A 10694-nucleotide genomic window follows, 5' to 3' on the forward strand; every position below is an offset into this window, starting at 1 on the left:
AAGAAGTCTGGCAATTTCTCAAGTAACTTAAAATAGAACTGCCATTTGATCTAGCAATTCCATTACTGGGTATATACCCAAAAGAATATAAATTATTCCACCATAAAGACACATTCATATATATGTTAATCACAACACTTTTCATAATTGCAGGGACATTGAATAAGCCTAGATGCCCATCAATAGTGGACTGAATAAAGAAAATGTGGTACATATACACCATGGAATACTATGCAGCCATAAAGAAGAATGAGATTATGTCCTTTGCTACAATATTGCTGAGCTGAAGTTCATGACGCTAAGCGAATTAACACAGGAATGGAAAACCAAATATCAAACGTTCTCACTTATAAGTGGAAGCTAAACATTGAGTACACGTGGACAAAAGAAAGGACACGATAGACACTAGATCCTACTTGAGGGTAGAAGATGGGAGGAGGGTGAGGATTAAAAAACCACCTGTCAAGTATTATGTTGCTTATCTGGGTGGCAAATTATCTGCACACCAAATCCCTGTGACTTGCAATTTACCCATGTAACTAACCTGCACATGTACCCCTTGAACCTGAAATAAAAGTTGAAAGGAAAAAATTGTTTCATTAAAAATAAATAATTTAGGTAGAAAAACTGTTTATTTCATTATGATGATTAATTGGAACTGCTTCAATGTATAAAAATTCATGAATTTATAATGATCCAAAAAGGGAAATAATTTTTATAATATAAAATATCATAAGTATTATGTTTTACTTTTAAGTGATTTTAGTAAAAAAAAAGCATGTTGATATGTACATTACACTAATATATGTAAATGTTAGTTTCCTCTAGTAAGATTGTATACAATTCCAAGCATAAGTATTTATTTACTTTGTTTTGCTTTGTAAAATTATATAATAGGTACCAGAAATGATAACTAATCCTGGGGGAAAAGTCAATTCTGTACCAACAACAGGAAAGACCAATATACATCTGTTGTTACACTCAATGACCAAGTGCAAAGGGGAGCCAAGAGTCCATACTCTGAGTAACTGAGTGGAAAGAGGGCTCACAATGTACTGCACAATGATGAACTGGTCAGAAAAACTAAGCAAAAGAGCTAACAACATAGATATACTCATATCCTAGAAGTCAAATCTGAACATGGCCTTACTGATTATGATAAAATAAGAAATACATCATTTTGGAATGGTGTTAACAGGTTAATCCAATGAGTTATATAACATTTACCAAGCAAGATATTAGAAGTACATTTCTCAGAGAGATATCTGGTTACAAAAAAAACCTAAATTATATAAAAACTATGATTCAAATAGACTGTTTCATGTCACAAGTGAAGTTTAAGAATAGAAATAATTATGAGTCTTATTTCGTGCCCAAAAATCAATTGGTGGGCAAACAGATCACTTAATCTCACCTAGATGCAATGAATGGTTGCAACGTTGGAAAGGAATCAAAATAATATGACTGAAACATAATAAGATACAAAAGTACATATTGCAATACCCACCAAGAATGCTCTGAAAATTATGCTTCAGTTTAGGTATGTTGCCAAAATTTACTGTTTGGTTTCAGCTTATGAAATGTCAAAGATCTGAATGTCAACTTGAACTTCTTTCTAGCACCCCTGAACTGGAATGATCACTGATCATAGGATCACAAAGGTATAACAACGTTAGTAATATAAAAACAACATATTTTTCAAATTCCTTATTAATATCTGAGTATTTGATTTTAAATATTCACAAATACTCTAAATACGACTTGTGGTGAAAATTCTGCTGTGTATATTTTGAATTCTATTAATTCTTATATATAATTAATTAATTATATTTTGAATTCTATTAATTCTTATATATAATTAATTATATTTTGAATTATATTATTATATGTAATTAATTATATTTTGAATTATATTATTATATGTAATTAATTAATTATATTTTGAATTCTATCAATTCTTATATATAATTATGTTTTGAATTCTATTGATTCTTATATATAATTAATTATATTTTGAATTCTATTAAGCAGTTAAAGTTAAAATGCACATTAATTTTTGCCAGAATAAACTGCCACCATAACAACTATAAGAATTGCTAATTTTATATTAAAAACCATTGAGACTTCTGATATTTAAATAAGGAAATGAAACAACAGTGAGCTTAAAATATAATAATTTTTAAAAATTATACAGAACCATAGTGTAAATTAAAATATGTGCATATCTTCTTTGCTGTTTTAAAAATAAACAAAAACAGAAATCAAACACATAACAAAAAAAGAAACAGCAGTGAATATAAACACTAAAAGACAGTGTAGTATACTTTAGGAAGACAAAGACCTTTTTGCAAATGGTTTTAAACTTCATATAATACAACAAAGCAGAAAAAGAGGAATTAGATTATTTCATAATTCTATTATTTGTAGAACTGTTTGGTAAACTAGAATTTCTAATAGTAGTCATAAATTTCATTTAAGATATGTTTCTCTCCCACTTTGTAGATTCTTCACATCTTTTAAGGATAAAGCACAACCCATAATTCATAAGGAAAAATCATGTATGAGAATTATGATAAATTGTACAATCTAGATATTTAAGGCCAAGTAATATCAAGGAAAAAAGAAAGTGTTAGAGGAAAATTAAGTGCCCGATAGATATTTTAGTCCTCCATAAATCTCTTGGAAAGTAAGTGTTTGTTGCAATCCAGAAGCTGAGAGTGTTATGTAATTACTGCTGCACTATATACTCAAGTTCTTGTGATTGAACTACTAAAACCTTAGCTGCAATGATTTTTGATAAGTTTATATTTATTCTTTTATCCCAAATAATTCATTCTATGATGTGAGATTTATTTTAGCTCAGCTTTCTCCAAATGTTTATTTTAACATTTAGTCATTCAGCACTCATTTCTTCAACAATTTACCGATCACTGCTGTGGTTTAATTGTGTCCCCCAAAGTTCATGTATTGGAAACTTAATCCCCAACACAACATTATTGGGAGCTGAGGCCTAATGGTAGGTGATTGGGTCCTAAGGGCTCTGCCTTTACGAATGGATTAATGCCATCATACAGTTGGTTTGTTATCATCAGAGTGGGCTTCTTAGAAAAGTGAGTTTGGCCCCTCTTGCTCTCTTTCACTCATGTGCTCTCTTGCCCTCCCACCTTTTTCCATGGGATGTTGCAGCAAGAAGATCCTCAACAGATGTGGGCCCCTCAACCTTGGACTTCTCAGCTTCAGGACTGTAAGAAAGAAAGAAATCTCTGTTTTCTGGGATTCTGTTATAGCAGCATAAACAAACTAGGCCAGTTACCTGTTTTGTGACAGGCAGTGCTCTACCCCTTCACAGTCTGATAGAACTGGCCGTGATGATGGGCCGACATGGTAGCCATTAACCTCAGGAGACCATTGAGAATTTGAAATGTGGCTAGTGAGACTGAGGAAATAATTTTTTATTGTATTTAAGTTTTTTTTAACTTGAAATAGCCACAAGTGAACAGAGGCTACACTATAAAACGGCACAGCTCTAGACTCTTATGAAACAGGGAACAAGAGAGGCAAACATCACTGCCCACATAAAACTTAAATTCTAGTAGGATGAGATAAAGTAATTAAAGATAATCATATATTAAGTAATAATAGATAAAATAGAACAGGGCAAATGGGATTGGAACTACTGAGAGTGGGACGGGTATAATTCGGATCTATTCATCTGGGAAAGTCTCACCGAGATCATGTTCAACTAAGCACCTAAAGATGATGAGAGTTAGTCATGTGGATTTCAGAGAGAAGAACTTTCCCAGGAGAGAGAGAGGAAACAGCTTGTGTAAACCCCTAAGGTGAAAGCTTATCTGACATTTTCAGGAAGAGGGACTAGGCCAGTATGACCACCTAACTATATATTTGAGGCACGTTAGTTAGACAGACAGAAAAATAAGTACGTGTGTTTTGGAAAAAAAATGAAGCATATGGCATTGATACTTTACAATACCTTTAATATAGCACCAATTTCTGTAATCATTGCATTTGTATCTGCTGGAAGTTTTTGAAGTGTTCAAAAACTCAACCATGTGAAATTGCTATTGTTGTTTAAATATTTTTAAAGAAATTAATTTTCAAATATATAGCTCATGTATCTAAGCTCAAGAAACACTGTGTTTTAAATTTTTGTTTGTTAGCTATACACTGAGCACCAAATTGTGCCCAAGGTCCCACAGGTATTAGAGATGTCGTCAATAATATCTATGTTATAATATAATTTCATGAGTGGATGCTGAAAGATATAACAATTTTTTCTTCTTACTCTTATTAACCAATGACTTCAATTTTTCTTTTTATACCTCTTCCTAGGTACTTGCTATTCCATTATTTTTGTTCATATCAGTATTTATATTTTCAACCCTAGATCCTAAATTCTTGACATCTTGTATAGTGCTTTATTCCTAATAATTCATTCCTGTGTTGACTATGATAGTAGGAAAATAAATGAAAACCCTTGATATGCTTATTGGGTTCTGTTTTCTAGCTCTATATTAATACTCCAGCTTTCTATACTGTACCTAATACCTGTGTACTTGAGTTTTACTTAACACTATATAATTTTCTCTTTTTATCAGGTAGAAACAGCCCTAGCAATTAACTCCTAGTAGCTACCTATAAACTTGGCATATGTATACAATTGTTTAGTGGAGATACAAGTAGGAAAAGATTAAACTTTTGAACAAAGAAATATGTATACCCAAGCAATGCCACTTGTAACCAGTAACAGTCCATCTATTCGACTTTATCAGGAAATCCAATGTTAAATGCGTTTTTGTGGAAACTTAACAGTTGATGAAAGTTCAACAGTGTGCAGGAACTGAAGTAGATACACTTCAATTTAATCCCTCTTTGATAAAAAGCTGTCTTAACGCACAAAACAGAGTCCACAAAATCATAAACAGAATTATCGATCTGGAGCACGTCACTTGGTTTCTCTGAAACAAAGTTGCCTCATCTGTAAAATGATGCTTGCCTCCTGATCTCACAAAGTTGCTGCGAAAAGGTAGGTCTGTGTGAAAACATGCATTTTCTTAAATATTTTAACTTTTAGGTTCCAGGATACATGTGTAGGTTTGTCATATAGGTAAATTGGGTGTCACTGGGGTTTGGTGTACAGATTATTCCATCACTGAAGTAATAAGCATACGGCCTGGTAAGTAGTATTTGATCCTCTCCATCCTCCCACCTTCCATCGTCAAGTAGGCCCCGGTGTCTGTCATTCCCTTCTTTGTGTCCATGTGTCCTCAATGGAAAACATGTTCTAAAACTGTAAAGAACTGCATAAATAAGACACCATCATCTTTGTTAATGAAGATCCTTTAAACTTTACTCTTCTACATCCTCAGTTTGAAGATCAGTGATTATACCGGATGCTTGTGCCCTTACAACCAACTTCTGCTACATTAAATAAGGCCCTCCAACTATACTTATAGCATTTTTTAGTTTCCTTCTCTTCTTCACTGTCAGGTCATTAGTGTCACTTTTTGTCATTCTCAAGAAGAATCCACATGTCTACCTCTTACAGTCAGCAGTTGATACCACCTAATGCAGTGGTTGTTAACTATTTCAGTCAACGCTGTTTGTGAGTATTGCTCCTTTTATCATTCCTCCTCCAAAAAAATTAAACATACATTCATTTTGTGGGCATTTTATCAAATTCGGGAGAATTCCATAACAACTCTACATGGCCCTTGTCAGAATTAATTTAACTAGAAGATGGCCCTCTTTTTCTTTATCTGTCTTTTCTTAGAACTCCAAAATAGGATGACAAATAAACAAAATGTTTTATTTTTTAAAGTTTATAATTTAGAGAAGACACAAGTTGAATTTAACTGCAGAGCAAGAAGTAAGAAGTCGCCCTCCTATGGCTGCTACATGTAAAACAACATTCAAGCTTCCCTCTGCACCACCTATTTTGCAGGTTAAGATAAAGGAATCTCTCTAAATAAATCAGAATTGAAATACAAGACCCACAGAGAAGAAAATGTAACATTGGCGTATAGAATACAAGTTCCAAAAAGCTCCCAAAAGTGGATAGATCTACCCAAAACCCACGTTGAACAATGGGACAATCAGTGGTGATCCTGGCACACTGCAGATTAAAAGCCCTTCTCCCTTTGCCCTGTCCTCCTGGAAAACACATAACATTCCTGGATCCTCATGCAATTGCAATGAGGAGAAAAGAGTTCCAAAATAACTGGGATTGAACTTCCTATCAGGCTGGCATAACAGGATCTTAGAACCAGATTTCCTTGCACACTCAAGTATGTTGACAGTTACACCCAGCACAAAAAAGAGAAAGGCATAGTAGATCTAAACAGTAAGAAAAACAGTAGAAACAGTAGATCTAAACCAAATGAGACGGGAAGGGAAGTCCTTGGATAACAACCATGAACAGGACTAAAGGATAGTGAGTCTAGTGTGGAGTAGCAGAAGGAGGATGCTGAGAAGAACAGATCAAAGCACAATATTGTATAATAGAAAGATTGGGAGGATTGAAGATCAAGGGTATAACAGATAATTCAAGGAAAGGTAACTAGCAATATCAGACAAAAATTAAAGTAGTACAAGAAAGGCAGGATTTAAATGGGAATCAAAGTGTGGCTTGAGTTGAGATAATAGATGGAGTCTAAGCAAATAGAGACCATGTGATCTGAGTGATGGAAGCAATCTCCTCTGAATAAATTGTAATTGAAACACAGGACCCACAGAGAAGCAAACATAATGGTAACCCATATCTTGGCCCAAAAGAAGTGTGATTATGTAAAAATTTATTGATTAGAGTTAGCCTTCGGACAAAGCATGGACATTTGGCCATGGTGTAGTATAGAATCAAATGTCAACAACCTTGATATGGTACAATTTAAAATGTGGCTGAAGTAAGAAGGAAAGGGATGAAGGAACATGAGTGGAGTATGGGAACAACTGTTCTCATTTTAATGAAACAAAGCAAAATACAGATGGCCAAGAATGTATTTAGCATTATAAAAGTAACCAACAGATTAATGAAAAGTAATAATATCATTACATAATTATCAAAATTCAAAGTAGAAAATGCAAAAATAAAAAGGAAAGTGGAAAAGAATTAGAGGAGCAAGGAATACTGGATTGCAATTTGCAGAAATAGAAATATGAGTTTTATTTGGAATCATGGAAAAAATCACTGGAAGAACTTAAAAAAAAAAAAAAAAAAAAAAAAAGCTGACCAGGCATAGTGGCTCACACTTGTAATCCCAGCACTTTGGGAGGCCAAGGCGGGCAGATCATGAGGTCAAGAGATCAAGACCATCCTGACCAACATGGTGAAATCCCATCTGCCCTAAAAATACAAAAATTAGCTGGGCGTGGTGGCGCATGCCTGTAGTCCCAGCTACTCGGGAGGCGGAGGCAGGAGAATCTCTTGAACCCAGGAAGCAGAGATTGCAGTGAGCCAAGATCGAGCCACTGCACTCCAGCCTGGTGACAGAGCGAGACTCTGTCTCAAAATTAAAAAAAAAAAAGCTTAAAGAACTTGCATCGGCACAGTAGGGCTAGGAAAGATGGTTGCTTTTTATAATAAACTCTTTGGAACAATTTGAATTATCACCATGTGCATATTTTATTTTGGTGTTAATTTTTAAAATGTATTATTGACCTGTATGATGTCAGAGTGCATTCTTTTTATTATTTCATGCTGCTCAAAGTGGTCATATAGGAATATAAATTATTAGAAGTGATTAAAGCATTGCAATGGCAACAATGAATCCCCCCTGAGTGTATTAGAGCACAGGAACAAGAATGGGGGATCTATTATACAATGTCCAGAAAGCACGTCTAACTCAGTCATGGTTGAAGATATTGTCAGTCTCTGTTGTAGTCTAACTCAGCTGCAGGAGAAAATTCAAACCACTGCTCATACTTGAAATAGGACAAGAAACAGCTCTCAAAGTTTTAATAGATGCTTATGGGTACAGAGAATATGAAGGTGGGGTTAGAAAAGAGGATTGAGAGTTGATTGAGTAGTTTTCAGCACAGGTTCCAAAATTCATCAAGAAACAGGAGTCATGAACAAACTGAAGCAGACATCAAATCAATGGGTTAAAAATATTCAATGGGTTAAAAATGGTTGTATTTTGGGAATGGTGTGAGGATAAGGTAAAGAATTTTAAATTCATAGACAATGCTGGGTGGGGTGGCTCATACCTGTAATCCCAGCACTTTGGGAAGCCAAGGTGGGAAGATTTCTTAAGCTCAGGAATTGAGTCTAGCCTGGGCAACATAGTAAAACCTTGTCTCAATAATTAATTAAATAAATAAATAAATAAATAAATAAATAAATATTATAGACAATGTAAGTGTCTCACACTATAGATATCAGATCCTATCAGGTACAATATTAGTATCAGTCCTACTACTTAGAGGAACTGATGTCCTTTTTGAGTTCTCAGGTTAACTCAGAAACAGCAAAGCTGTTTGGAAAAAGACGATATTGGTGAATACAGCCAGAAGAGGCTGGAGTAAAGGGAGTGATCGACACATATGGATGCTTTGGAAATTGATTCCTAATAAAGTGGCTTACAGGTTGTGTCTCTGATTCATTATTTAGATATTTTGTTGGATCTTTAATGTGTTTGTCCCCTGCCCTCCCACCATTGACGTTATATGTCAAGAGTTTATAACTCCTAAGGACATAACTCTGGCTTTCTCTGCCCCATCTTCAATGAAAGGAGTTTTAAAAATAAACTTATGTAAATTATTTTAAGGAATTTGGGCCACGCCAGTGTAAGTTCGGTGCTGTATGAGTAGTCACGTCATTGTTGTTATTGCAGTGAGGGAAAATCGTTTTCTAGCTCAAATGTTCTTAAACTGAAATCATGTAAATGAGACCAAAAAGCCCTTGATGGTAGTGGTGAAGGCAAATTCAGTCAAATTTTTTTGAAGCAAAAAGCCAACCAAGAGTAAAGTTTGAAAATCATGAATTGAGGCAATGCCACGATTGTCAAATTAGCATGTCAATAGCACACTCAAGTCTCTGGGTGGCTCAGTACATCTTCTAGAAAGAAGAAATAGGCTCACCAGGGTTTGCAAAAGAAGCAGAAATGTACCTCATGGGAAGGAGGACAACACTTATTCGCTGCAGACTGATGAATTTCATTTTAATAATTGCCAATAAAGCAAAACAAAGCGTAAGATATTTTGAAACCGGCTTTTAAGTAACATTCATCTTGGCTTAGAAAATGTAAATGAAAGCATCTTACTTGATCCTCTCTATTGATGAAAATAGCCACTATTAACAAGAGAGTGAGCTGCACCCACAGCCGCCCCTTCCCCCAGATGCTCTGTCCCAGGAAGATGGGAATTTTATCTATAAGCCCCTGACTGGGGCTGCTGCGTTTCTTTCAGAGATGCCCTGCCCAGAGAGGAGGAATCTAGAGAAGGGGTCTGGCTACAGTGGCTTTGCCATGCCAGTCCAAACTTCCGGGGAGTCTTTGTTTCCACTATGAGGGGAAAACCGCCTACTCAAGCCTCGGTAATGGAGGAAGTCCCTCCCCTACCAAGCTCGTCCCAGGTTGACTTCAGACTGCCGTGCTGGCAGCGAGAATTTCAAGCCAGTGGATCTTAGCTTGATGGGCTCTGTGGGGGTGGTATGCACTGAGCAAGACCACTTGGCTCCCTGGCTTCAGCCCCCTTTCCAGGGGAGTGAACAGCTCTGTCTCACTGGCATTCCAGGTGCCACTGTGGTAGGAAAAATAAAACTCCCGCAGCTAGCTCGGTGTCTGCCCAAACAGCCACACAGTTTTGTGCTTGAAACCCAGCGCCCTCGTGGTGTAGGCATCCCAGGGAATCTCCTGGTCTGTGGGTTGCAAAGACCATGGGAGAAAAGCTTAGTATCTGGGCTGGATAGCACAATGCCTCACCGCAGGGTGCCTCATGGCTTCCCTTGGCTAGGGGAGGGAGTTACCTGACCCCTTACACTTCCCAGGTGAGGCAATGCCCCACCCTGCTTCTGCTCACCCTCTGTGGGCTGCACCCACTGTCTAACCAGTTCCAATGAGATGAACCAGGTACCTCAGTTGGAAATGCAGAAATCACACACCTTCTGCATTGGTTTTGCTGGGAGCTGCAGACCAGAGCTGTTCCTATTCAGTCATCCTGCTTATATAAAAATTGACTCAAGATGGATTAAAGACTTAAATGTAAGACTTAAAAACATCAAAACTCTAGAAAAAAACCTAGGCAATACCATTCAGGACATAGGCAGGGGCAAAGACTGCATGACTAAAACACCAAAGGCAATGGCAACAAAAGACAAAATTGACAAATGGGAACTAATTAAACTAAAGAGCTTCTGCACAGCAAAATAAACTATCATCAGAGTGAACAGTCTATCTACAGAACGGTATAAAATTTTTGCAATCTATCCATCTGACAAAGGGCTAATATCCAGAATCTACAAGGAACTTAAACAAATTTACAAGAAAAGAAACAAACAACCCCATCAAAAAGTGGGCAAAGGATATTAACAGACACTTTTCAAAAGAAGACATTTACATGGCCAACAAACATATGAAAAAAAGCTCATCATCACTGGTCATTACAGAAATGCAAATAAAAACCATGATGATATACCATCTCACACCAGTTAGAATGGTGATCGTTAAAAAGTCAGGAAA

This window comes from Macaca mulatta, chromosome 11 (assembly GCF_049350105.2).
Source record: "Macaca mulatta isolate MMU2019108-1 chromosome 11, T2T-MMU8v2.0, whole genome shotgun sequence".
NCBI classification, from domain to species: Eukaryota; Metazoa; Chordata; class Mammalia; order Primates; family Cercopithecidae; genus Macaca; species Macaca mulatta.